The following is a 26,728-nucleotide window of genomic DNA, read 5'->3' as shown; positions in this document are numbered from 1 at the left end:
CCAGGGTCTTGCCTCAGAACAAGTGAATCAGAATACGTTTTCTGAGCGCTACAGGTCAGAAAAACTCCATTGTGGGTACATTGCCCAACGAATTCTTATACACACTGAAGTTTGAGACTCACGGCCCTAATCCACCCTTTCATTTACTGATTGGAAAACGAGGTCACTATTCCAGCAGGGCTAATTGGTTGCAAAACATGAACGAGACCAGAGTTGTCCTGACTCAAGTCCAGTATATTTCTTTCACAACAAGATGAAGTGGCTGAGCCTTTCCTGTAGTCATGACTATGTCGTGTTCCATGCAGATGCCACGTCTCAAAAAGCTCCCTAATGAGGTGAAGCTTCCGGTTTTGCAGGAGTCTTGATTTTATCAGGAAAATATTAAAGGGAATACATTTTCAAGAAGCCTGTAACTGGCAAGACCAGTTGGTTACATCTCCCTGAGAAGCCTTCCGACGGCTTAGGGTGAGACACCCTCTAGTTGATTCTCTTATTGCATCCAAGGTCATGTTTGACCCTATTCTCTTCCAAGGTAACCCTAAGGTACGGCAGCTCTTACATACTCTGTTTGACAGCAAAGATGTTTCTGAGGGGATGCTGTGTGCTTAAACCAATTGCGCAGCATGGCAGCTCCTTGGCATCTCTCTGTCTGCTCGAAGCTGACTTGGGGCAGGGGCAACTGTTCATCCCCACGTAGGCTGAACACATATTACCACCTCACATCCCAGCTTTCTCTTTTGTTTATAATACATACTGGGTATCTTTTTAAAAGTAATTTTGAATAAAGCAGTCTTTTATCAAAAGAATGGTATTTATAAAATATGTTCTAAACACGTATTGCTCGGAAGAGTAAAACTGATTTCTGAACTTAAGGCTATTTTATGTGGATGGAAGTCTCATTGCTGTGGACTGAATGTGTGTTCTCACAGAATTCAGACCTCCAGTCTGACTATGTGTGTGGAGAAGGCTTTTAGGCAATGATTAATGGTACATGAGGACGTAAGAGGGGGATCCTAATCCAACAGGACGGTGGTATTACAAGGAGAGGAAGAGGAAGCTTTCTGCGCCGGAACCATGCAAAGGAGATGTGAGAGCACAGCAAAGTGGGGGCTGTCTGTCAGCCTGCAAAGGAGCACAGCCAGGAACTCACCATGCTGGCTCTCTGACCCTGGACTTTCCTGCATCCAGGCCCGTGAGAAATAAACTTCTGCTGTTTAAGCCGCACAGCCAATAGTATTTTGTCATGGTAGCCCAAATTGACTAAGACAGTCAGGCAGGATAGACCTGGTTTCACAAGCGCACACAAGAATACACAGTAGTTTGGCCCCAGACAGGACCCTTCCTGGAACACACACTGCTGGTTTTAGTTACTCTCAGATTTCTGTTAGCCCCCAGCTTCTTTCAGATAGTTCCAGGGCGATGGGACAGTGACATCCCACTGGGACATCCTAGAGACCGTCAACAATGACATAATGCATTATATCCCACCTTATGATATTTTTGTTTTTTTTTAACTCTTACAAAGTTTTAAGTGCACAATTCTGTGTTGTGAACTGCAAACACAAAAAGATGGAACTTATCTTGCATATCTGGAGATTTATACTACATTGCCTTCTTGAGGCAGGCTCTAACCTTTTGGTTACGCATGACTACTATCCTCAGACCTCTACAAGTGATAATACCAATACATCTGGAGTCACCATGAGTTCAAAAAAATTATTCCATTGACACACACTTTTCCAATTTTAGCTCCACGAGCAAGCAGAGCTTCTATAAGACTGGTTGGTTTGCCAGAGTATGCCTTAGAAATGAGGAAGGGGCCCTTATTAAAGGTATTTCAGGGGCAAAGACCTGTTATATGGTTACAAATTGGCATTAAAGAGAAGCCATCTTAAGAAACGAGGAACCTAGTGGGTTTGTGGGTGTTTGTAGGAGACGAGGAGAACATCAGGTTTGTGTGGCTGGGAAGGAGCCCACAGCTGGCCATGGGTAGACACTCCAGAATTACTGACATGCCACAAAACCACAGGCTAGGAGACAGAGTTCTTATAAAGGAAGGGGTTGAGTGCAAGGTCACCCACAGGCAGAGCAAAATATTTATTTTACTATTTAGAGTTGTTTTCCTTTCTTTAAAACAACTTTCCTTTAATTCCATAGCAAGAACTTTCTTTTGGCACGTCTTACGTGACTTTATTAGAGATTTTCCCAGGAAGCCAGAGCATATCACAGAGGAGCTAATCATTTCACCAGGTAATGACTAACACTGTAGTATAATTTTGCAATGCAACATTTGGTCAATTAACAAATCAATTAAATAAGACTCTCTTAGTACCTTATCAGTAAAGAAAAATAACTTATTAATGTAACTATTCCTTGATAACAGCTGTCAGCTCCTTTTGGAAAGTATAGATGAGGCCATTGTATTTCTTAGGAAATGTAATTTAAATATACGGTTCAAAGTTGAAATATATCATTATGTATAAGTGTCAATCATTTTAACAGGTCTACACCATCATTTTAGGTGTTTGTAAGTACAAGTAGTAAAGCTGACAGTGAGACTTAAAGAATTCGCTTACTATAATATTAGTGATGAGAATTACAGTGTCATAGTAACTGGACAATACTTTATAGTTCATAAAATAAATTCCATTAATTTTATAGATTAAATGTTTGAAAACCAAAGAGGATAGGGAACCCGTGTAGGCTTCATGGGTCTTTAGAACTTTTAAGTCAGAGCACCAGTCCATGCATATTTTATTTGTCCTCTTGACGCTGTTACTCATGAGAAATGTACTTATTGCTTCAGACTCTCAACATCCAGCTCTGAACGAGGGCTGAAGAGGCAGCGTGGGATGCGGAGGTGGAGACAGACTTTCTCCAAGCAGAAGCAGCTAATGTCATTCATGCGAAGCCCTCGTGCTTGATTACACAAACATTCAGCCCTGCTGGGAAAATGCGCCAAGACGATGCATGACCCAGGTGGGGACAGTCAGGCTCTGAGGGCTGCCCCTGCCGGAGGGGACAGAAGGGGCACACTGTCAAAACAGTTTAGGCCACAGTTGTGGTATTGCTCCCCGCAGCCCAAGAAACAAACCAAAACTGAATCCAGCCACGGCTTCTTGACAGTGGTCATACATTACTGTCACCAAGGGAAACTTTAAAATTTTTTTGCCCAGGCACCTCTGAAAACCAATGAAATCAGAATTTCTGGGCTGGGGCCCAGGCACTGGTAATTTTTAACACTCCTCGGGTGATTCTACTATGCAGCCACCACTGAGAACTATGGAGTTAGGCATAAAATTAAGCACACAAAAAAGCACAGATAGTGTTCTCCCTTACTGAGAAAATAAAACAATGTTCAGTTAATTAATTATAGTTTAACTACACTTAGCAAATCATTCCCCATGTAGCTGGTACAGTTTTATATCTATGAGTCACATTCTTATTTTAAAATTTAAGTGAGTTAACGTTTAAATCCTCATCTTAATCACCAACATATATTTCATTCCCTCTTTCCGTCCTACGTCTTGATGAAATGTGCTTTATTTTCCAACCAAAAGTTACTATCATTTACAAAATTGCTAGTGTTTGCTTAGCCCTGTGCTATGCGCTTTGTATGTGTAATTTATTCCTCAGAGCAGAACTATGCATTAATAATAATAAGGCCCCTTTTTAGGTGGGGAGAATTGAGCTTCAGGGAAGTTGTTGGTTGTCCAGACTACATAATTAGAAATAAGAGCAGTTCTGATGCCCTAACATGCTCTTTTTTGCTCTGGCTCACTATTTCCCGACAATGGCATGGTTTTCTGGGACAGTCCTGGGCTGGGAATCAGCAAATATGTGTTCTTTTCCGCATCTGCACTGATGTGGTCTCAGACAGGTCTCACAACCACTCTTGAATTTCATCATCATAAGAGTTCAAAATGGAGGAAAAAGAAAAAAGAAAGAAGCCTGTCATGGGAGATCATGTTTTACGTTATATAAAATTCAATTTATATGTCATTTCTAGAAAAAGTGAAACCATAGAGATTGGGAGGAGGGATTGACCAGATGGAGGGATTTTTTGGAAGGATAGTGTGTCCTAAACTGGATTGAGACGATGGTTGCAGAACTATATGCAATCATCAACAGTCATAAGCTGGTACACTTACAGTGAGAGAATTTTACAATGTTTAGGCAGTCCTCCATTGTGATGATTTGACTTACAATTTTTCCACTTTGTGATGGTGTGAAAGTATACTCAGAAAATCACTCTGTTTTTCACTTTCATATATTATTTAGTAAATTACATGGGTTAAGAATGCCTTATCATAAAACAGCATTGTGTTAGATGATTTTTGCCCAATTGTAGCTAATGTAAATGTTCTGAGAGTGGTTAAGGTAAGCAAGGTCAAGCTATGATGTTTGGTCAGTTAGATGCATTTTTGGTTCACAATATGTTCAATTTGTAGTGGCTTTATCTGGATGTAACTCTATCATAAGTCAAGAAGCAACTGTATAAAATATACTTCAGTAAGACTGTGAAGCAACTCCAAGTAAGGAAGGTCAACATTTTGTGTAAAAAGCATGCACAAAAAAGAAAAAAGAGGGAGATCAAGAGGTGGGTGGAGGGGGAAAGGAGAAAGGGAAAATGGATGAAAAAAGGAATCAAGATGTAATATGTGTACGTACTCTTCCCCACGAGGAATGTAAATGTTATGTGCTACAATCATGTGCTACTAATAATTTTTTAAAAGGTCGTGGGGCCTACACTACAGGCCGATTGCTGTGCTGATCCTATAAACTCTATCTGCCTTTTCACAATAGGTAAATTCCATTGGTACTTCTTTACAAAATTTTTGCTGAATATTTTTGTGCATCCATTCTAATTGTATAGTTATAACTCTTGACAAATGTATGCACATTTAACTGTGAAAAGGATATAAAGCATTTCCATTATTCCAAATCTTTCCCTAGTGTCCCTCCTCACCAACCCGCTCTTTGCATTGCTGGCCCCGCACACACTACCTGTCATCACTGTTGTTTAAAAAGATTCAAATAAACAACTGCAATCCAGTAAAGTTCTCCCATAAATATTGCCTTTATATACACTAATATGAAAGTAGCACTGATTGTAGTTTTAGGAGACGACTAGATATTTACCTGGACGAAATCTGGACACTCACACTGAGTAGCATAAAAACCGATTAGTAATTGCTGTGGATCTAGTTTTCGGAGGCTTAGCCCTATGATCTGTGTACCTAAGCCATGGGCAGTGTGACACAGGGCACTCCAAGGAACAGCGTCATTTAATATCTTACACCCCAGCCTTCTTTTTTGGTTCATTGGCTTGATAGGTTGACCAGGACTTTGTGAATGAACATAGGAAATAAAAAAATTATTTAAAGTGTGCTAATTCTTTTCCACCTCTAATAAATAGGAAATGATTTCAAGGAGAGTCTGTACTAAAGTTCAGCTCAATATTACTTTCTTTCACAGGTTCAAAACACACGGCAGTTCCTGAGTACAATAAGTGAGTATGAGAACACGAATTTGATTTGAAAGTTCATGATTTCCTGTCCCCTATACCATACCCACTGATTTCTCGTTGGTGAAATAGTGTCCCATTCAGTTATACTGAGTTCACTGAGAATTAATTCCAATTCCTGTGTCAGGATTTAAAGCATTCTTGGAGTTCAAAGTCCAGGGATGAGGGGCTGGGGATTTAGCTCAGCGGCACAGCACTTGCCTGGCAAATGCAAGGCTGTGAGTTCGATTCCTGGTACCGGCAGAAAAAAAAAAAACAAAAAACAAAGTCCAGGGATGACTAAGGAATGGTGGTGGAGGTGTTGCTGAGGTAGCCCAGAATTTCTGCATGGTGTGGGGTAGGTGCTCCCTGCTGGGCTTAACCAGACTGGAGCTTAAAGGAATCTAAGAGATTTGGCTGAACTTGAACTAGTCTCCAGAACACAGAGAATCCATTAGTCACAAACTTTCACTCCGTTCCATCTTGGTCAGTAAGGGAGAGGCACTCTGATCCCAACCACAAGTTTGAAGGACCCCATAAGCTTTGGCTAGTTGCCTGTTTACTTCACAGCATGAAGGTGGACATTTTCGTCTCTGTATTTCCCCATACTCCTCTCCAAGCAGCACATGCAATCAACAGCTGGCTGCTAGGGCTAGGGATTTAGCTCAGTGGCAAAAGCGCCTGCCTGGCAAGTGCAAGGTCGTGAGTTCGGTTTCTGGTACCGAAGAAAAACCAAAAAAAAAAAAAAACCAAAAAAACAAAAGCTGGCTGCTGCTTTAACAAGAGCACTGGGCTATCTAGACTATGAACGTAGAGACGGTACTTGTGCTTTTTGTCTTGGGCCAAGAGGGTGTGAAAAACCCAACCCTCCCACCATTTAGAGTTCAGCGTTTGACTTCCTTGTTACTACCTGATATTTCTTAACTGCTTTACTTTATATTTCTACTCTCCCTCTCTTTTTCCAGTGTCATGCTGACATTTAGCTATCAATAACCTATCCTTTGGGAGCAGAACCATAACATTTAGCTTTTCTGGGAGGACAAAAAACCTGTGTCTCCATCTCTCATGCCCCAAATTCTCTACTGCGAACCTTGGGCAAAGAAATGAAGAGCAAGAAAGAAGGCTTGATTCCTCTGCAAGGGGAGAAGAGGGTAAGAAACCAGGAGTTAGAAGATGGACCACCATGCTTATTTCCTTGCCATAAAAAGGGAGGTAGCACATGACGTTTGCCTCACTCTGCTGTCACAGAAAAATACATTAGGAAAAAAATTAAAAGAAACCTCAGAAAACCTTCACATACCCACAAGCAAGGACAAGCTGTGATGGTTATTTCACTATTTGTCAAATTAAGAGACCTAATGCTGTCTTGAAGGACAAATACCAGCATTGCATAAGCGTTTATGAGTCATCTTGTTCTGTGCTAGCCTGGAAATAAATTAGATGAGAAAAGAGAAAATAAATGTTCTAAGATCCCAGAGACTACTGCAGCGTGCAATAGGGGTTCCTAGTTATTTTGGATTCTCAAGGAGTACCTGGGCCTGAAGGTACTTGGGTGGTGTCTAGGGTGCCAGCGACAGCAAGAACCTCCTGCGGCATTGTTGTCCCTGTGATTTCTCTCCTTTGCTTCCTACTAAACCCTTTACAGGCCATAGCCTCAGGAGCTGGAATGCAGCTACCGCAGGATTTACACTTTGGTCCAAGTGGTTCTTTAAAATATAAGTATGCCGTGCAGTTGAGCCTTGGGTTTGGTGGCACTCTCTAAATTCCTGGCTCACAGCTGGTCAGACTGGAAAGAAAACACCACAAGGAGTCAAACGTTTTGGTGTCAAGCTCAGCCTCATATTTAACCAGCAATTTGATTTTTAGCAAGTGACTTAAATTTCTCAATCTTGATTTACTTACTTGATTCACTTACTTTATACACTTTAAAAATGTACAATTCAGTGGCTTTCATGATTTTCATAAAAACTGTGTAACTATCATCACTATCTTATTCCAGAACATTTTCATGACTCTAAAGCCACAAACATATACCTGTTAGCAGTCATTCATTGTACTCTCCCACCATCCACCCCTGCCGTCTCAACCTTTACTCAGGCACTTTGTGTCTCTGTTGGACTTGTGCATTCTGAAAATTTCATGTAAGAAAAGTCATAACACACATCATGTTTTGTGCCTGCTTCTAGTATAATATTTTCAAAGTATATCTATGTTGTAAAGTGCATTTCCTTTTACTGGCTGAATAATATTCCATTAGTCACTCACTCTTTGGATCACTTGCTCTCCTGTGAATCTGTCTTGTCCTAGGCTCTGAGACACACTGATTAATATTTATTACGTGAGTAAGTAAAACCACAAATTTCCTAACACACATGAATAAATATAAGATGCTCACATCCCCTCAATTAAGAAGATAAACTTAGGTGAAGGCACTATTTATGAGTTTTTAATTTTGAGAGGTCTTTGTCCACGTATGTGAAAAAGAAGCTGATTATACCAGTAGCCTTAATAGAAGCCTGCCTTCCTGTAGGGCTTATTCTTATTGAAGTAACTTTTGAAAAAATACATTATAAATAGATTTTTAAGCAATATGCAAAAATGAAAAGGAGAAAAGTGAGATTCATGACCTACTCCATTGCTGAAGGCCTGGGTAACTTAACTCTTTGAACAACTGACCGAATTCAATCTTGCACTTTATAAAAAAATGATTACACCGCTCAGCAGCACAATGCCTGCTTGGCAAGTGCAAGGTTCTGAGTTCAATTCCTGGTACCAAAAAAAAAAAAAAAATTAAAAAAGAAGCAGGCAGTTCCATGCAGAAAAAAGACAGGAACATGTACTTTTATACATGCTATAGACATTGACAATTACTGCTGCTTGTTTTGTTCTATTTCTGGGTAGTAGAAGACATGAAGAGACTTGAGTTCTTGTTTAGCTTTTGCCTCTACTTACCTCTAAGGGCTAGCTAAGAGGAAGGAGGGAGGCCTGAGAACTTCATGTTGCTTACATAGGCCCTGTGCTCAGGAAGGTCCTGCTTCATTAATATTCTGCGGTTGGTATCTTGAAATTATTAATAATCTTTTAACAAAAGTTCTTATATTCTATTTTGCTCTAGTCCTGTAAATTATGTAGCCAGTAGTAGTAGAGGGAATAACATTAAAGTGTCTGCTCTGTTCTGGCCCCTCAATTTGACACCATAAGCCATGTTTAACGAGTATTGTTTATTTTTAAAATGAGGTCATTAGACTTAATATTTTCTAACGCTACTTCTACACCTAAATTTCTTTACTTCTAGGTCATAGAAATGCTTTGGTGTGCCAGCTGGTTCTTCTTTTCATCCTAATTGTTATGTCTACTTGAAATTCTTCCTTGATTCTCTGTCTAGATTAATTTAATTACCTTCCTTTTAGAACTTGATTCTGTCCGTCTCCCTTTTTATGCTCATTTAAATCAGATTCTGTATCCTAATCAACTTGTAATTTATAATATATATATATATATAAAATCTCCATAAAAGTAGGTTAAGTGGACCTTTGAAAGAATAAGAATCTCATGAAATTTTAATTTTAAACTCAAATTTAGCAGGCACTTTAAAATGCTCTGGTACAATAGATGTCTATAAAGAAACTGGAGAGTCCTTAAGATAAACAGGGGTAGAGTCCAGCAATAGAAAAGAAAACTCAGCATAATGTTTTCTAGTGCTGGAGAGAAAAACCAGGTCCTTGCTTATGCCAGGCAAGCACTTTGTCACTGAGTCATACTGACAATTTCAGGTCCTTGATTTTGACCCAAATTCGGAGAAGTCTGTTATCTTTCTGCTTATAGAGAGCCATATGCAAATTATGCTGACACCATTGTGGATGTGAGCACACCTTTTTTTTTTTTGGTACTGGGAATTGAACTCAGGACCTTGTGCTTGCCAGGCAGGCCCTATGCCACTGAACTATATCACTGGCCTGTGAGCATAACTTTTTGTCTGTGTTGGCTTCTTCCACCATAATGGAGTTCCTGTCCCCGAAGCCTGACTCCAAAATCTGCGCTCACCTTCCTGGTCCTCAGGAAGTCCAAGAAATCCTCCTTCACATAATAGGAAGTGTTACATGCTTTGGAATTGATGCTATATATTGATAATGCAACAAATCAGAGCCTGGAATTGTTTACATTAAAGAGACGATGAATATTTCAAATGAATATCTTAATAGCCTCTTGGAGAGTTGTGATTCAGATCATTTTAACCTAATTTTACTTGATTACAGAAAGCAGTAGGAAAAAGAAACGTAAGCAAGCCTAGAACATGCAAAGATTTTCCTATACAGAATCACTTGATTTAAAAAATCCTTTTAGATTTTACTTCCTTCTTTCTTTAGCTTGATAGTAGCATTTAATTAAAATAAAACTTTCTTGGAAAATTAGAACACTCCCCGATGTGAAATGTTTCCCGCTTCTTTTTTAAATGGGAAAATTGGGAGCCAGTGTATATTATTAGAACCACAATTTTCAAAGTGTTTTGTTTTATTTTTGGTACTAAGGTTGAACTCAGGACCTTTACACTGAGATACACCCCTAGCCCTTGCTTTTTCACTTTTACATTTTGAGACAAGCTTTTGCCAGCTCACTAAGTTGCCCAGGCCAGACTTGATACGATTCTCCTGCTTCAGCCTCCTATGGTGCTGGGATTACAGGTGTGTGTCACCATCCCTAGCTTCAAACGCATCTTGTTTTTTTATTTCTCTTCCATTGTGTGATCATAGCTAAGAAGCTTTGGGTAAATCTTTTAATATCTGTCATCTATAAGGGTTAGGGGATCTTGCATGTTCCTTTCAGTTCTGAAATGGAGAGTTGAGTGCGAGGGTGCTGGCGAGGGCGGTGGTGGAGGGGCTTGTGAACATAGAGCAGGACTTACAGAAGAATCCAGAGCATCAAGAAATATAACACTTAGGATGGACCTTTTTTTAAAGGCACAGAGAATAGCACACATACAACCAAGACATTTTTCCTTTGTCTCACTTTAGATGTTTTATGGAATCCTTACACATGGATTGAATTGCTTTCAAGTATGGCCGTCAAAATAATAGGAAACAGAAACACTTTGGTAGTGAGTGGGTCTCTAGATATCCCGGGTCTGAGACGGGAACTAGAAAAGGTTAGGGCTCTTCAGTCATTGTGTCTGTTGTGTATATCTGCTTAAAGAGACCTCACACTGTTCAAAGTTCTGTATCTTTCATCATTTATTCATTTTTTGAGTATCTACTATTGGTTAGGCATTGGTGATGCGTCATCAGCGGGAGAAACAGATATTGAATAAAAATCACACCAGCACGTAGATAGTGACAAATTGTGATAATGTCAAGGACAACAGAGGGCAAATGAGAAACTAGAACAGGGTCGCTCATTTTGGGAGTGGCCACAATGAAAGCCTTCTCTGAGGAGGTAACATTTGCCTAACACACGAGGCATGGAAGGGAAGGAGCTAGGAAAGGAAGATTTCGGCCACAAAGACGGACTAAGGCTGAGGTTAAAAAGAGCTGCCGGGAGTTTAAAAACAAATGTCGGTTGTGTCAAGAACCTAGACAACAGTCAGAGGGAGTGACTACGGGAGGCTTGTAGGTTTTGCCGTCCTTGATGTGGACTCTAAATTTTATCATTCTGTTTCTAACTCTCCAGGGTTTGGTTTGTGTTTTAAAAATCTTCCACTGGCTGCTCTGAGGAGACTCTGTCAGAAGTGAGCAAGTGTCGTCTCCGGAGGTTTGTTTAAGGGGATATTAACTGACCACGTAAGGGTGACGGTGGTTTGAACTGCGGAAGACGACACAGGGCCAGGAAAGAGTGGGAGAGACCTTTCACACATTTTCAGGGCAGAATCAACAGGACAAGGTCTAATGCCTCTGGGATTTGGTTTCCTTGTTTGGTTTTAGATTTTGTTTACTTTGTCCTCACTATTCTAGAAGACGCTGCAACATTTAAGAACCATTTTCTATTTCTCCTTCCTGCTCAAGTAAACAGGCCTTTACTTACGAAAACTGTGAACTGAAGCACGCTGAAGGATTAGCCCAACAGGAAGGATCCCCGAGGGCTGCAGGGTGGGAAAGAGAGTGGGGCTTCCCGACTTCAAGGTGGGAAAGGTAGATGGTTTTATGTTTACTTTTGAGTGTATGGGGGGACCTTGCTCTGGTCCGATGAGGCTCAGGGGTGATTATCACATCGTTGGTGGAGCACCATTGTCAGCCTCTACGTGGAGAGTCTCGGAAATCTCACCAGCCCCAGCTTACCACAGAGAGTACAGAGACCGCTGCATTCAAATGGACCCCAGGGCCTGAACCATGGAAGTTTCAGTGGTGAACTGAATCTTCCCGTACGGTATATGCTATGCTCTCTTTGGACCTCTCTGTTCTCACATCATCTTTGAGAGGAAGAAGGGGACCTTAAATGTTATTGAATGCTATTTCCCATGATGGGAGCGGTGGCCTAATTACATGTGCTTATCTAATGTTTGAAAATAAAGAAATATTACTGCATCTGAGGGTTGAGGAGCTATTCTTATTCGTATAACCGACGCTTGTGGCATCCTAAACAAAAACTCGACAGTATTTGTTACCATTCATGGCGATAGTGGTGGAGAACGGGTAGTTTTAAAAATCGCATTGGAAATAGATTTTGAGAACATGGTACTGAAAAGAGGGCTGTGGCTGAGTAAACATGGAACAGCTGGAGAACATGTGGCCTTCTTCACGTGTGGGAGTCATCGCATGCAACGGTGGCAGAGGCGTTCCAGATGTTTCCACCCCTCCTGCTTCGTATCCCATCTCCCGACACCACCCCAGAGTGGCCCGGCCTTGGGCAGGCTGAGCTTGGTAACGGTCCACCAAATGCCTTGCTGCCCCTCTGGCCAGGTGGATCCAATCGAATTACTTTGCATTTATAGAACAATTTAGAACACAAAGATAGTCGCTTTCATACACTTGGGTGAGAAAGTGAAGTATTTGTTCTTTGCTAAGGCCATATTTAGTGAAGTCTATGAATAACTCCCAGATGTTTATATCATCCCTTCTCCTCATCGAATTTCTGGGACATAGAAGTGAATTAATCATCATCTTCATTCATCACACACACATGGCCTGCATTTATTTGCCTGCATGTTTATTAGATTGTGATAAAATCTTAGAATACACCACCGGTTATGGCTCGTGTCTAGATGTCCCCCAAAGCCTCACACAATCATAGGTAGGGTTTTTGCAGAAGCAGCTGAATCTAGAGTGTGTAATTGATTCATGGTGCAATGCTAGGATTAAAGGTGCTAGGATTAAGGGTGCCAGGATAAAGTGTGGGTGATTACTAAATCAGTCCGTTGATTGGTTTGACATCACCCTGATCCTAGTAGCCTGAATACAGTATAACAGAAAGAGGCTTGTCTCATCACTTTTCACTTGCTTTGCTACCTCCTGCCTACCATGAACTGTTTCTATTCTACAATGCCTGTCTGCCATACCCCACCGCCTTGGACCTAGATGATTACAGATCAAAACCTCTACAAACTGTAAGCCAAATAAACCCTTCCACCTTTTAACTTGGGCCTCAGCAGCGAGAAAAAGTAAGTAAGACACCATCCAAACAAATGCTCAAATCTTCATGACAATTGACATCTAACCATCTGTTCTTTACATTTCATTTCTGCTTCCCTTTTATCTGAAGTAACCTGAATATCATATTCCTCATGCCATATTTTCTCTTTTATACAACAGAGGAAATAAATATGCCTAACCAAAATGTGAAATGACACTTAGCATTAAGAGTGATCAAGAAATGTGTGCTTATAATAAAGCATCACTTTATAGACATCCCACTGATCCGCAATGAAGAAATCTGGCAATACCAGTGATCAGAGGGGATGCAGAGCCACAGTATCACTGAGACATTACTAGGGGAGTCTGAGTTGGTGCAGAAACTTTAGGATACCGCTTTGCATTATTTCCTAAAGGCATGCAGCTCTCTATTCCATAATTAGGATGACTATATAGAGCCTAAGTCAAGACTTTTTTAGAATAAAGAAGGGGCATTAGCAAGTGTGGTCTCAGATCAGCAGGTGTTAATGGGTGGGACCAGGGAAAACTGGGACATACTGTATTGTCATATATTTAAGACCCAGAAAATTCATTCCTGGGAGACAAATAGGAGCCCTATAAGGAATGTTGGTAGCAGCTCTATCTACCTGAGTAAAAGTTCGCACATAGCCATTCACCCAGTCAATATAATATCTAGGAATTTATTGTGACAGAAGACACTTGGCTAAAAGCAAACATTTATCTATAACATTGCTCATCAAACTATATCTACAACACTGAAAATCTGGGAACTCTAAATATTGTGGTTTCAGAGCAAGTTTAATGATTGCTGTGCACACATAAAAGGGATTATTCGTTAAGATCATACCACAGAGAAATATTTGTCGGGAGTATTCATAACATGTTAGGTAAAAACAGGTTACAAATCAGCACATTCACCACAATACCATTTTTATAAAACAAATATGTTCATTAAAAAATACTAGGAGAAGGGCCTGGGGATGTAGCTCAGCGGCAAAAGCGCCTGCCTGGCAAGCACAAGGTCGTGAGTTCGGTTCCCGGTACCGGAGAAAAACAAAAACAAAAACAAAAACAAAAAAATACTAGGAGAATACATTTTATAGTATTATTCATAGATATTAGTATATTTCTGAAATATATTTTTTAATTTTTAAATTTGCTTCTACAATAATCAGGGATATGTGTTAAGAAATAAAAAGAAGCAAACAAGCAAAAAATAAATCCTGTTACACTAGAACAGTGTTTGGGGCTGGTGATATAGTTTAGTGGCACAGAGCCTGCTTGGAAAGTTCAAGGTCCTGAGTTCAATTCCTAGTACCAAAAAAAAAAAAAAAAAAAAAAAAAAAAGAAAAAGATTGTGTGACCTAGAGGTTGTTTTGTTCCTATAACTGTCCTCCATATATGTTGTGTTATGTCCAGAATATCCTGAGCAGGCAGCTTTTCCCACTCTGCTCCCATTACCAAGCAAAATTTCCTACTGTGTCTTTGAAAGGCTACATCAGTTGGTCAAACACTGTGGTTAGGTGGCTAAAAGCATGAATTAGTTCACTGTCACCAGCAGCTCCTGAGCAGCACTCAGCAATCTATGGAGAGGACTAATATCTTAAGTACAGTGAAGAGCATGTGAATAGGCTACTAATTATGTGGATGAAAACTTATGGAAAATAAATAGTAAGCTTACAGAGAACTGAGGAGGTTAGGAGAGACACCAGAGGAGTGTGAGTCAATCTGCTTTAGTGATCAGAAAAGAGACATTGAGTCTGCTGGAGGTCAGAGGGCAACAGAGTGAGCCCATCCTGACACAGTAGCAGGAATGTCTCTCTTAGACATTCTGTAAGTGGAGAACGGCCTTTCTCTCTCATAAGGGAAGATGAATGGCCACTGTTTTTGCTAAGGAAAACTGAGGTAGTCTCTGAAGGCTTCAGAGTCATGAAGGCCCAGGATATGGCCTATTTCTGAGCATGAACAAACATTAGAAGGGAAGACTTCCACCTGCTGGTAGCTGACTAGCTGTAACACCTTTGAGGTGAATCAGAGGCCATCAGTTTGAAGACCCTGTGTCCAGACAAGGTGATCACACCATTGGCGGTGATGGATTAGATCCCAAAGTTCTGGAAGGCCTTTGACTGGTGAGACTCTAATGCATGAGAATTATGGACTTCACAATATTGTGGTGGTGAAACTCAAAGGATTCTTTGTGTTTGAGATTTTTCAGGAATGCAGTTTCATATTGCTCAACTCACTAAAAACAAGAGTAAAACAAAATGGCCCTGGGCAAGTAGCCCCAGTGACAGCAGCTTGGTCATACTTGCACAGTAGTAATCACTGTTAGATACTCCCTGTAGAATTGAGCACTCTTATGAACTAAGTAAATGTGGTGCATTATTTCATATAATTCTTAACTCTATGAAGTAAGAAACAGTAATACCTCGGTTCGTGAACGCTTCTGTTTGTGAGTAATTTGGTTCTCAAACAAAAGCATTCGGCAAAATTTTTCTTCCATTTGCAAGCTCCACATCAGGTGACAAACAAGACCATGTCCATCTTCCCCACGCAAATATGAAGGAGCCACATTCCCCTAAACCATAAAACAAATTAAGTTCATAAACCGAGGTATCACTATATTATAATTACCATTTGACAGATGAGAAAAATGCATCTTAGAAAAGTTAAATAACTTTCCTAAAGCCACAGATGTAGTAAAGAAATCTGAACTCAGAAGCATCTAACTCCAAAGCCTGCTCAGGATGAAAGGGTACCAGTGAGCCTTCATATTGATATGGTGGTAGGAATCTATTTCTTGGCCCTTCACTAGCTGTAGAATGGCCTTTGTTTCTGAAAAGGAAAGTTTAACATTCAGAGGTGCCCTATGAGGTCTTCAGAGTTAGTGCTACATGTGGTTGCCTGTGAGTATTTGGCAAACAATTTGTTATTTTTCAACTAGAGGATGTACTTATAGAAAAACCACTTTGTTCATATAGACTCTAAAAGTTATCCAGACAGGAAGATAAAGTATTTGTTCATTACATAACCAGCTCTGAGTGGTACTTCATTAATTGTTGGCTGAACAAATTACTACTTAGTTTGTGCAGAGCATCTTGGTCTAATAAGATGTTCTGCTAATGTCTATGGTCTTTTCTTCAAAGGAATTCCTAATCTCATGCCAGAAATCTGAGCAACACTATAATCCATTATTAAATGAAACTCTCTCAGTTGTGAGGAGATCTCAGGAGGGAGAGGTATTGTTTTGTCTACTGCTTACTTCAGAAACCTGCAGAGATGATTGGGAGAAATAAAATTCAAGCTCCAAAAGAATCACAAAAGATTTTATATGTGACTTTCCTTTCTCACCAAGTTAATTCCAGCAAGGAAAGAATTTACCATAGCACTTATAACATCTCTTCTTGGCTGACCGTCCTTCAATGATTTCCCTCTGTGAACAGGAAAGGAAGACTAAATTCTCCTTTATTGAGCACCTACATTGCGTCTGCTGAGCGCTTTCCCTAAGTTAACCTTTTCATCTTGTTGTTTATTTGTGATACTGGGGGTTGAGCCCAGAGCCTTTGCAATGAGCTAAATCCCAAGACCTTCCTGTTTATTTATTTATTTATTTTAAATTTAGAGACAGGGTCTTGCTAAATTGCTCAGGCTGGGTTCAAACTTGTGATTTTCCTACTTCAGCCTCTGGAAATATTTAATTTCCTCATTTTTTTTTTTTTTTTCAGTGTGATGGACTGAAATCAGGGCCTTGCGTATAGTTGGAAATCATTCTGCGGCTGAGTTACATTCCCAGCCCTCCTTTTTATTTTTAAAGCCTTCTGGGTATGGATTTAGCCATTCTAATTTTACTGCCTCACTCCAGACTGTGTGCAGAGAGAGAGAATAAAAGATAGACAGATGGAAACAGTAAACAAAAGGAGAGCAAGAGGGTTTTTAGAGGGATCTTCTTTTCACTTGGAAACATTCAGTTAATGCCATTTAAAGTAACTAACACATACTTTCTCTTCTTGGGCTTTTCCATCTTTGGAGGATGGAGGTGTTGGCATTGAATATCAGGATTGACATTCACAAATTCCCGACTCTCCTTTTGACTTGAACTGAGTCCATCTGCACTCCGATTTTATTGTTCTGTCACAGGAAGACAACCGCACAGCTCTACCTCCATGAATTCATGAGCAACAGGGCAATAGCTGTATAAATTACCACTTTGAAATGACACAAGAAAGCAGCATAGCGGTTGCCTACGTTTGCCATGCTTAAGTTCCTCTCTCTCATTCTTCAAGCATATTTAGGGCTGAAAAATCCTCCCAGTTCTCTTCTTGGAAACCAACGACCCTAATGGGTCAGAAGGCATGCAGTAACCGGCGTGGGTAAAATGCATACAGGTCTTGATCCCATTCCTGTTTGCGCTCCCATTCTCGTCTTTGGCGGATTAGACGATTCCTTACCATCTATTTCTAACACTGAAAAATTTACTAATTTGCTCTCACAGTTTTATTTTGGTGGTTGGTAAAGTCTATATTTGGTTGAAAACTGTAGGAAAAAAGTATTTGGTGTGTCTTTAACTTAGTGTTCTATTTTAGAGAAATATGCAATTGTGTTGGGTCCACCCCTGAACAGCTTGGTTGGGCTGCCAGTGACTTGATCCTGGGTGGTCCTTTCTTTTCGCCTGTAGCTATGGAATGCCACCCCATCTTCTCCGGGGGGCCAGTGTCATCTTTGAGGTGAGGTGGATCAGAGGGAGAGATGAAGGACTAAAGTAGAGTCCCACAGAACAAAGGGGAGGAATCCTAGGGTGAACCCTGGCCACCAGCCATGGCTTTGGAAATTTGTAGAAACTGAGCACCCAGATTCTAAGTTAAATATTCTAAGCTGTGGCAGATGTCAGCCTACAGTTCTGTACCATGAAATGTCAGGAAAAAAGTGTGGATATCAGTGGAGGAAACTCTCTTAGCACTTGCAGTCCAAGTGAAGAAAGGTATCAGAAGCGAAAGAAGAAACTCTCATTTAGACACCCATTTGATTTAAAATGAATTGCTCTGTAAAGACATTCTGATCCCACAGTATGATATTCAGCATGCAATAAATTTTCCTAAAAGGTGAATCCTGAAGCTTTTCAAATAGAGAATACACTGGTGTTCAGTAATCTGAAGTCATGAGGATAAGAACTATATGCTGGCATTTCTTCAGTAAACTTTGGAGTACCTAAAGGCCAACGAGGCTACTAATACTGATCTCCAGTAGATATAAATATCAAGAAAGCAGGAGAAAGTAGATACTTCTGAGGAAGGATAGAAATACTCAGTGCTCTAAAGAATGGTACCCTGATAATGTCTTTGTTTTTCTTACACTGACTTACATCAGGCCATCAGTTCGGTGGATACATCACTCACAGAGAATATTTTATTTATTTATTTATTTTTATTTTTTATTTTTTATTTTGGTTTTTCTCTGGTACCGGGAACCAAACTCACAACCTTGAACTTGCCAGGCAGGTGCTTTACCCCTGAGCTAAATCCCCAGCCCCTCACAGAGAATATTTTAGATCTGAGAAAATTTGCTGAGATTCTGAAAGACTTGTTTTTTTTTTTATGACTCTCAGTATACTACAAGATAAAGCACGCTTATCCCTTTTCTCACTAAAACAATGTTTTGAAAATTCATTTATTTTTGTTGTGAGGGGGTATTGATATCACTTGAGTGGAAAGCTATGAAAAGAAGAAATTAGCCTTAAATTAGCTTTAAGAAATTGTATGCAGCCAAATAAGTCCAGAAATCTGAGGAGGAGTGTGGGCATTCTAGTTTACGACACCATGTTGCAATAATATTGTAAGAGAGATTTGTTAGGAGAGTAGATTTTCAGTGCTTATTCCAGACACATACACAATATAATGTGGGACAATGAATTTGAAAGCTGTAATCACTTAACTGTGTGGAAGCATATGGGAAAACCATGTTGCACATCTTAAATATACCATAAAAATTACAAGCAATTCTGTTACCATTATTGTGGATCCTATCCACTTACCCTGCAAATCAAAGTCATTATTCTATAAGGTGTGATCACAAAATATAATGGATATTTACATTTTAAAAAAATGATTACAATATATGACACATTGCCATCAATCCTCCCTAAGACATTTCCCCTCGTTTGAACACACTTATCCCATTATTCTTTCCACGTTACTGGGTAAGGAGCAGCTTGGCTTGGCTTGAACGGGTCTTTGATATGAGAAAGCTTTGGTCAAATATTCGCCAAATATCTTGTAAGGTGATGGCTCTGAGGGTTTGATAACTCTAGTAGCAGTACTAGGATCACCTTGGAACTTACTAAACATGCAAATTTTTAGGCTGCACCCCAGAACTATAGAAATTACAAATTAGGTTGGTGGCTTCGAGCTTAATGTTTTAATTTCCCTCCAGGGGACTGTAAGACTACTGTTCCAGGAATGGTTTTCTCTCTCGGGCTGCTGCTCTACACTGGCAGATGTGTTTTGATCTGAAATCTCACAGAAGGAGAAATATTCATATGTGTTAGGGCCCACTTGAAATGATGTTATATCAGCTACTGTATTTTCTCTTCCTTTGTTCTCGATCAGTTAGTGCCAGATTATTCCTAATGACATAAAACCTGGAATTCCGGAATGAGGACATCTGAGGGCTTCACTGTCTAAAAAACTACAGTCTAAGAATCTTTCTCTATCTGTATGCAGGAGCTATGAGGCAGTTCATGTAACTATCTCCACACAAGCCAACTTTAGATAACGGATAATCAAATTCCCAGCCATCACTGACATCAGCAAATCAGTAAACTTTGCCATGACAATCACACTCCAAAACATTGTCATCTATCAAAGCTGCAGGTGTATCATGAACCTTTCCCTAAAACAATATATCTTTATGGAGCAGGTTTATGAAGCATAGAAAGTGTTTTTTTTGTACTGCTCCAGGAAATCTTAGATGAGCCAGCTACCATAGAAAATGTCCCACAGACGGTCATTGTCAGGAAGAATCCTTTGAGATTATGACTTACTTCATTTGGACTCCACAGGCTCCTGTAATTTTAAACAGCCAGTTGTAAGTCTCTGTCTTGAACCTTGGGAGCATTACTCAGCATTTATCTTTTTATAACTACTGGTTAGAGAGGTATGTGATTTAGGAGCATGTGCAACAGCTAGAGCTGGAAAGAACCTTAGGTATCATCATCTAGACCCTTGGTTTAGACACTTGGATAGACTACATCTATCTCTGACACTATGGTAGTGGAAGATCTCCAGCACAATTATCAGGTAAGAGTGTAATTATTGCTCTACTAGGCTGTCATCACCACTACACTGTGAGATCTTTGAAAGTACAGACTTCATTTTAATCTCTGGTGCTTGACAAATGCAGGGTGCAAAACAAGTTCTTAGTTTTTTAGTTAGTTAGTTTTTTTGATGAATGTAAACTTTGGGTTTAACCTGTGGTTTTTGCTTTCAGAAGCTCCCAACAAGATAAGGCATTAAAATGACAATTTATGAGAGCATATGTATGAGATTCTATTTGGAATCCTGATTATGTATGTTAGCCTACCTATTTATCAAACAGAATAGAGTATCTTTGTCTTTGATGGAACTCTTCTATCATAAATTACTGTTATTTCAGTTCAACTCTCTCATTTCAGAATAACAAATTTTAGCCCTGGCAAGATAAGTGAATTGCTCAAGTTTCTTATTTCTGGGCTATAGGGACTGGGTTAGTACAGCAATCCTGCAACTAGTATTCTGTGTCCTAGTGTTGCTGGTCTCAGTTTAAGCCTTTATTTAGACCTCAGATAAATTCTTGAATGTAACAAGAGTAACATATTGAGTAGGTTTTTCCTATTTTTTTTTATTTTAAAGAGGATAGTAAAAAAAGAATAATAGCAAAATATAAATAAAACAAAGCAAGAATATTAAAAATTATACGGGGTTCCAAACAAGATGATAGGAATTAACAGTGGTTGTTATACTACATATTATTATTTTCAACGAAGTTGCTCAGATTACCAGATGTAAGAATGCAAGATTGATCAAACCATAGGCAGAGGGATGCCACTAGAGACCATACTCATAAGTGAAATAAATCGGACCCATATGTATAAACATCATATTGTCTCCCTAGTGTCAGAACCTGAAAGAGGAAATAAAACCCAAAATGTACAGTAGATAGTATGAAAGGGAGAGAAATTGCTCAAAGGAAGGAACAACTGGAATGTGGGAAAGAAGAAAAAGAAAGAATGAGCAGGGGCTTTTTTTGGCAGGTCAAACAGTCTAGAATCACAAAACCTTAAATTTTGGAAGGAACTTGAGAGCTCATCAGTCCAACATTCTGATCCAAGCAAGGGATGTCTTTTACAAACTTCTTGATAGAATGGCACTTAGTTGTTTTTGAATAACTCCAGTAATGAGAATGCCAATAATTTATTTTTAATAGATCCTATCGGTATAAAATACTTCTGCTTTTAATGGAATGAGAATTGCTGTACATTTTTTTTGCAGCAAATGCTGACATCTACGAGTAGAGTGACACAGAATGAATCTAGTGCTCCTTCATGGCAGTCCTTACTCAATCGCAATACAATTTACTCTGTGAATATAAATTTCTTCTCACAGCAAAACATTTTTGAATTGCTGTTCAAAAGTGTTACCTTGGCTCCTGAACTTAATTCTTTCAATAATTCTGACCACAAACCAAATTGGACGACAGCCAAATCAAATGCAGTGGTTAGTGTCAATGTTGATGTTATGGGGAAATTTGATTTGGTTCTTGTCCAATTTGATTTTTGATGCCAGAATCAGGGAAAGAATTAAGTACATCAAATGAGGTACCAGCCACCGTCTTTATGGCAGTCCCTCTCTGACTATCCACTAAATTATCAATGCCCCAATTTAATTTCAGGGGAGGTCCCACAGACAGAAAATTCAATAGGGTTATTACTTTCTTTTTATATACCCTAAATTTTCTTGAGGAAGCTTAAAATTGCATTAATTTATTCATTTTCAGTTTAAGACTGTTTCCTGTTGAATTTTTAGTCAAGAACACTGGTTCTTAGGGCTTTGGGATAGTTCTGTAGTAGAATTCTTGACTAGCATGTGACAGGTCCAGGCTTTAATCCCCAGCACAGCAAAAATAAATAAATAAATAAATAAAACAAAAAAATCCCCCAAACAGACAATACACACACACACACACACACACACACACACATACACTCATACCATTGGGTCTTTTTGGGGGAGACACAGAGCAACAAAAACTTTCTGTCCTCTGAGATTCATAAATAAATTTTAGGTGGATTAAAATGCATATATAAAAAAGTAATAAAGTACTAGAAAAATCATATTTGAAAATGTCAAATTTATTTTGAGTCTTGGGAAGATATTCTGAGCATAACTAAGACATATGTTACGCAGGAGAGACTGCTAGATTTTGCTAACTAAATTTTAAAGCTTCAATATGGAAAGAAATAATGAATAATACTACAAAGCAGCTAGAAAATTGAGAATATGTTGGCAAAATATACATGACGGGGTGAGAAGACACAGTATCTCAAAACCCTTGCAAATCAAGTAAAACAGACTCATATCAGTGGAAAAATGAAGGTAAACAGGCCTACAAATAGGCGATAAAAAAATGTCCCAACGATGCAAAACCAGACTGGCCAAAATAAAATGGAAATAATGACCAACGTCTTCTGTACGAAGCATCTGGAAAGACAGATTTCTCACACACATCTTCTAGGGCCATACATTTCTATTACTTATTTAGGCTAATTTTGATGTTTATGATAAAAGCTTAAGAAAGTAATAAACTTAATTCCCCAAATATCACTTTTCCTAATTTATCCTAGGGGAAATATTAAAGATATACACAAATAAAGTTATCATAGCCCTAATTATAATATAAAAATAGGAAAACTAAAGTTCTAACAACAGGGGATTGGTTGGGCCATGTGTAACATGTCTAAATGATGGGTCATTGTTATTATTCTGCAGTTTTAAAATTGACATTGTGGAAGGATATCTACTTCACAATATAATGAAGCGAACCAATGTGTGACAAAAGATGTAGTATGAAAAACAAAAACAAAAACAAACAAACAAACAAATGAGGCTGGGGATTTAGCTCAGCGGCACAGCACCTGCCTGGCAAGTGCAAGATCATGAGTTCAATTCCTGGCACTAGAAGAAAAACAAAACAAACAAAAACAAAACAAACAAAAGATGTAGCATGTATGTAATACATGTATAGTAAATATCCAGGAACAACTAGTTTTAGCACTCAAACTAGGCTAGATTATGCCACAGTAGCACATAATCCCCTAATCTCAATAACCTAATGCAACAGAAGATTAGCTCTTCCTCACCCTACTTAACAACACAGTTTATGAGTGGGGATACCCATGCAGAGATACAGACAGATGGAGGCTCTGGAAACGCTCATCAACACTGAGGCAGAGCAGTTCTGGGACAACTTGCACACCATGCATGACCCTTCTGGTATTTTGTTGTTCAAAGTAAACCATAAGTTCGTGTCTCACTTCAAAGCGCACAAAGAAGTGAGACCTTCAAAGGGCTCCGAAGAACCGCAGCTTTTTGTAGCTAGTCCTGATGACTACTGCGTTGACAGTTTGTTGTGCCATTTGTTTGTTTGCATTTTCTCATTTTCCTAAATCAACATGTATTATATTTGATTAATCAAAATTCTGGTTCAGACATATGTCCTTAATCAAGAGTTTGTGGAATGTTGGCTATTATATTTTACTGCCTGCTAAAATATTCCTCGATCTTAATCTTGATTCTATTAACCAACATGTTTGGTGGTTTGGGGCAGTTTTTAAAAATGTTACATAAATCATCATAAACATGACATCCATCGGGATGAGCATTCCAGCATGCCAGGGAGACTCTTCGTGCTTTTCAGAGGACACGGAGCCATTAAACATGGGTCCACTAAGCAATTCCCTTTAATATTTTTATTGGCTGGGCTTTGAATTCATCTAGTAGTTTTTTTAAAATATAGTTTTCACTTTATCATTCAGGTCTTAATGATAACCAACTTTGTCAAGAAATTTGCTGACATGGAACCCAGCTTTGTGCTTCAACTGAGATAGTGTTTTAAGTTTGGTGTCACTTGATCTTAAAGAAGCTCCATTGGGACCAAGAAAAACTTGTCCTCAGATGTTCACAATTGGCTATTTGATCTTCAAATACTACAGTCTTGCTGGTGATTGTCTATGTCTAAATCCTAGGGCACTTCTCTGCCTCTGGATTAGATTTATATTTATTCACATTTCTCTCAAACATGTTTCTGTCCCTGGTGTTCCCTGGTCAATTTGCAAGTTTTTCAGAATAATGTGTACCTAGAGACTTGAATCTACTTAAAGGAGATATGTTTCCTTCTCTCCTTACCTTATGTCTCAGTTACTTTTTTCTTGTTGCTGGGACAAAACATCTGACCCCCAAAATTAAGGAAGGAAAGGTTTATTTCGCTTACAGTTTGTGGAGGTTTCAATCTGTACTTGGCAGATTACAAGGCAGAGTGGCACATTGCAGAGGGTTGCATCTCAGGGCGGCAGCACACAGCTAAGCCGCAAGCACACACCAGGGCGGAATGGGGGAGGAATGCCCCAAGCAGCTTCTTCCTCGCCCTTACATATGCAAACTGTCCACCCAAGGGTGGGTGTAGCTCTCACACCCACAATCATTCAACTCTAATAGCCTGCCCCATGTCCGCATGAGGCATTGGGGGGACACACAGACATAAACCATAACACCTTGTTAATGCTTCTATTTCTTCCTAGCAGTGCTTGTTCTATTCTTTCGCTTTAAAGAACTTGTCACTGCTAAGAAAAAATAGAAATAAATCCCCAAACACAGAGGATATTTTAGGTTTGAATTGCCAGTTATGTCTATGTATTTTAGAGAGAAGTGTGATGGGCCAAGGTGATCCAGTGCTGGTGTTTCTACCACTGCTCAGGAGAAGATTTGTACATATTTACTGGAGGGCGCCAGGGATCTCTTTCAGGACAGTTAGGACTTTCCCATGACCTTGCAGCTGGAGCCACAGATCTCAGAACTCCTGCAAGCACAGTTTCTAGAAATAAACATGGAAAGCAAGAATTAAGAAAAATTTTTAAGCACGGAGAGCTTTGGAATTTTACAAAGTTCTTTCCTAGAATAGCAACTGGGGACAGAGGAGAAACAAACAGTAACTAAGAAGAAAAACAAAAACCTAATGAGGTAGTACAAATTATATATAAGAAAGTTAGTATGTAAAGTCTAATTCTAACTATGTGAATATATGTGTATATATATATATGAAATAACTATGTATAGAACTATTTTAAAACCTTTTTCTCTGAATAGCCTGAAAACAAAACCAAAATTCTACTTATCAGCCCATATATGCTAAGTACTTGTTCAACATGGTGAAGAATATAGAGAGGATTGTTGCTCTCGTAGAATTTACCACTGAGTAGAAAAATAGCTCAGAAGCAGGATAAGAAGTGTGGCAGGTCTGCACTTGGTGCTACAGAAACAAGCTCCAGCAGCAGCTTCAGCTAATTTAAAGAGGAGTAGGGGAGATTCTCCATCATACATGGTGTCTAAACGGAAAGGGAAAATATAAACCGGCATTTACCAACCTGAATAAGAGGGAGTAGGGTGTTCCAGACTGAGGAAGTAGCAGGAACAAAAACTCCAAAAGTTAATTAACTCAAGGAGATATCAACACTGGGTGTGGCTCGTGGCCAGCACAGAACATGTCTCTTTTTTTCTCACGTTCACTTTACATTTTGCAACTAAGGAAACAGCCACGACACAAGTTCATGGTTGGACACACTTGCCAGGAATCTAGTGTTCTTCTGACGCCTGATTATTCAACTTAGGCTAAGAGGTTCTGTAGGTAATTTCATTTTCAGTAGAAGTTTTGACATTTGCTATCAACTGTAAGGGCGATTGTTGTCCTTTTCCATGTTCTATTATTATTTTTGTCATCTGGATGCAAATAATAAAATTTAGCTTCCAGTTAGTTTTGAAGCTTTCTCTTTCACATCCTGTCCCCATATTTTGACCCTTGCTTTGGATACTGTCCTATTCCTGAGGTATTAACTGACGAAACAGATTTTGGCTGAGGGAGATAGAACTAAATCATTCTTTCCTTGCTTGATAAAATTCAAAATAGGCAAGCTGTAGCCTGGCCTTTTGACTGGGGCAGTTTAGAGGTGGATGCAGTATAGTCTCTGCCTGCAGCAGACACCTCATCCTTCAAAGCAGCTGCACTTCCTGTGCACAAAAGAGAGTATTGAAAGGCCTGAGAAAAATTTGTTAAGTTGTCTAGATTTTTTTTTCTAGATTAAAAAATACTCCCTTCCCCAAACTATACTTATTCTGCTTAAGAATTTGAGAATTGAACATGTGGGGAGAAAGGAATGTATCTGCATAGCAGAAGGCAGAAAAAAATTCTTGCTTCTAAATTAAGCCATACTTGGAAAACTAATGTTCATTTCTAACATGTACATGAATCTGATCTTTTTGTGCCAGTCCACAGAAGAGATTCAGTTGTGACTTGATAAAAATGTCTACAAGCAGAAGCAAATAATCCTAGAGGATGAAGG

At 39.3% G+C, this 26,728-nt stretch overlaps 1 long non-coding RNA gene across 1 annotated transcript; it reads left to right on the top strand.

The window, feature by feature from the left end:
• The first annotated feature begins 2,179 nt into the window (after positions 1–2,179).
• On the top strand, positions 2,180–12,013 carry LOC106148727. Its single transcript, XR_001234390.1, has 5 exons — positions 2,180–2,250; positions 2,807–2,979; positions 5,479–5,512; positions 6,472–6,657; positions 11,171–12,013. It is a non-coding gene; the product is annotated as an uncharacterized LOC106148727 (long non-coding RNA).
• Positions 12,014–26,728: the final 14,715 nt, after the last annotated feature.

Source organism: Chinchilla lanigera, unplaced genomic scaffold (genome assembly GCF_000276665.1).
Source record: "Chinchilla lanigera isolate Chin_1 unplaced genomic scaffold, ChiLan1.0 scaffold00026, whole genome shotgun sequence".
Lineage (NCBI taxonomy): Eukaryota > Metazoa > Chordata > Mammalia > Rodentia > Chinchillidae > Chinchilla > Chinchilla lanigera.
The sequence above is the reverse complement of the archived record's forward strand: the minus strand, read 5'-3'. Positions and strand labels throughout refer to the sequence as shown.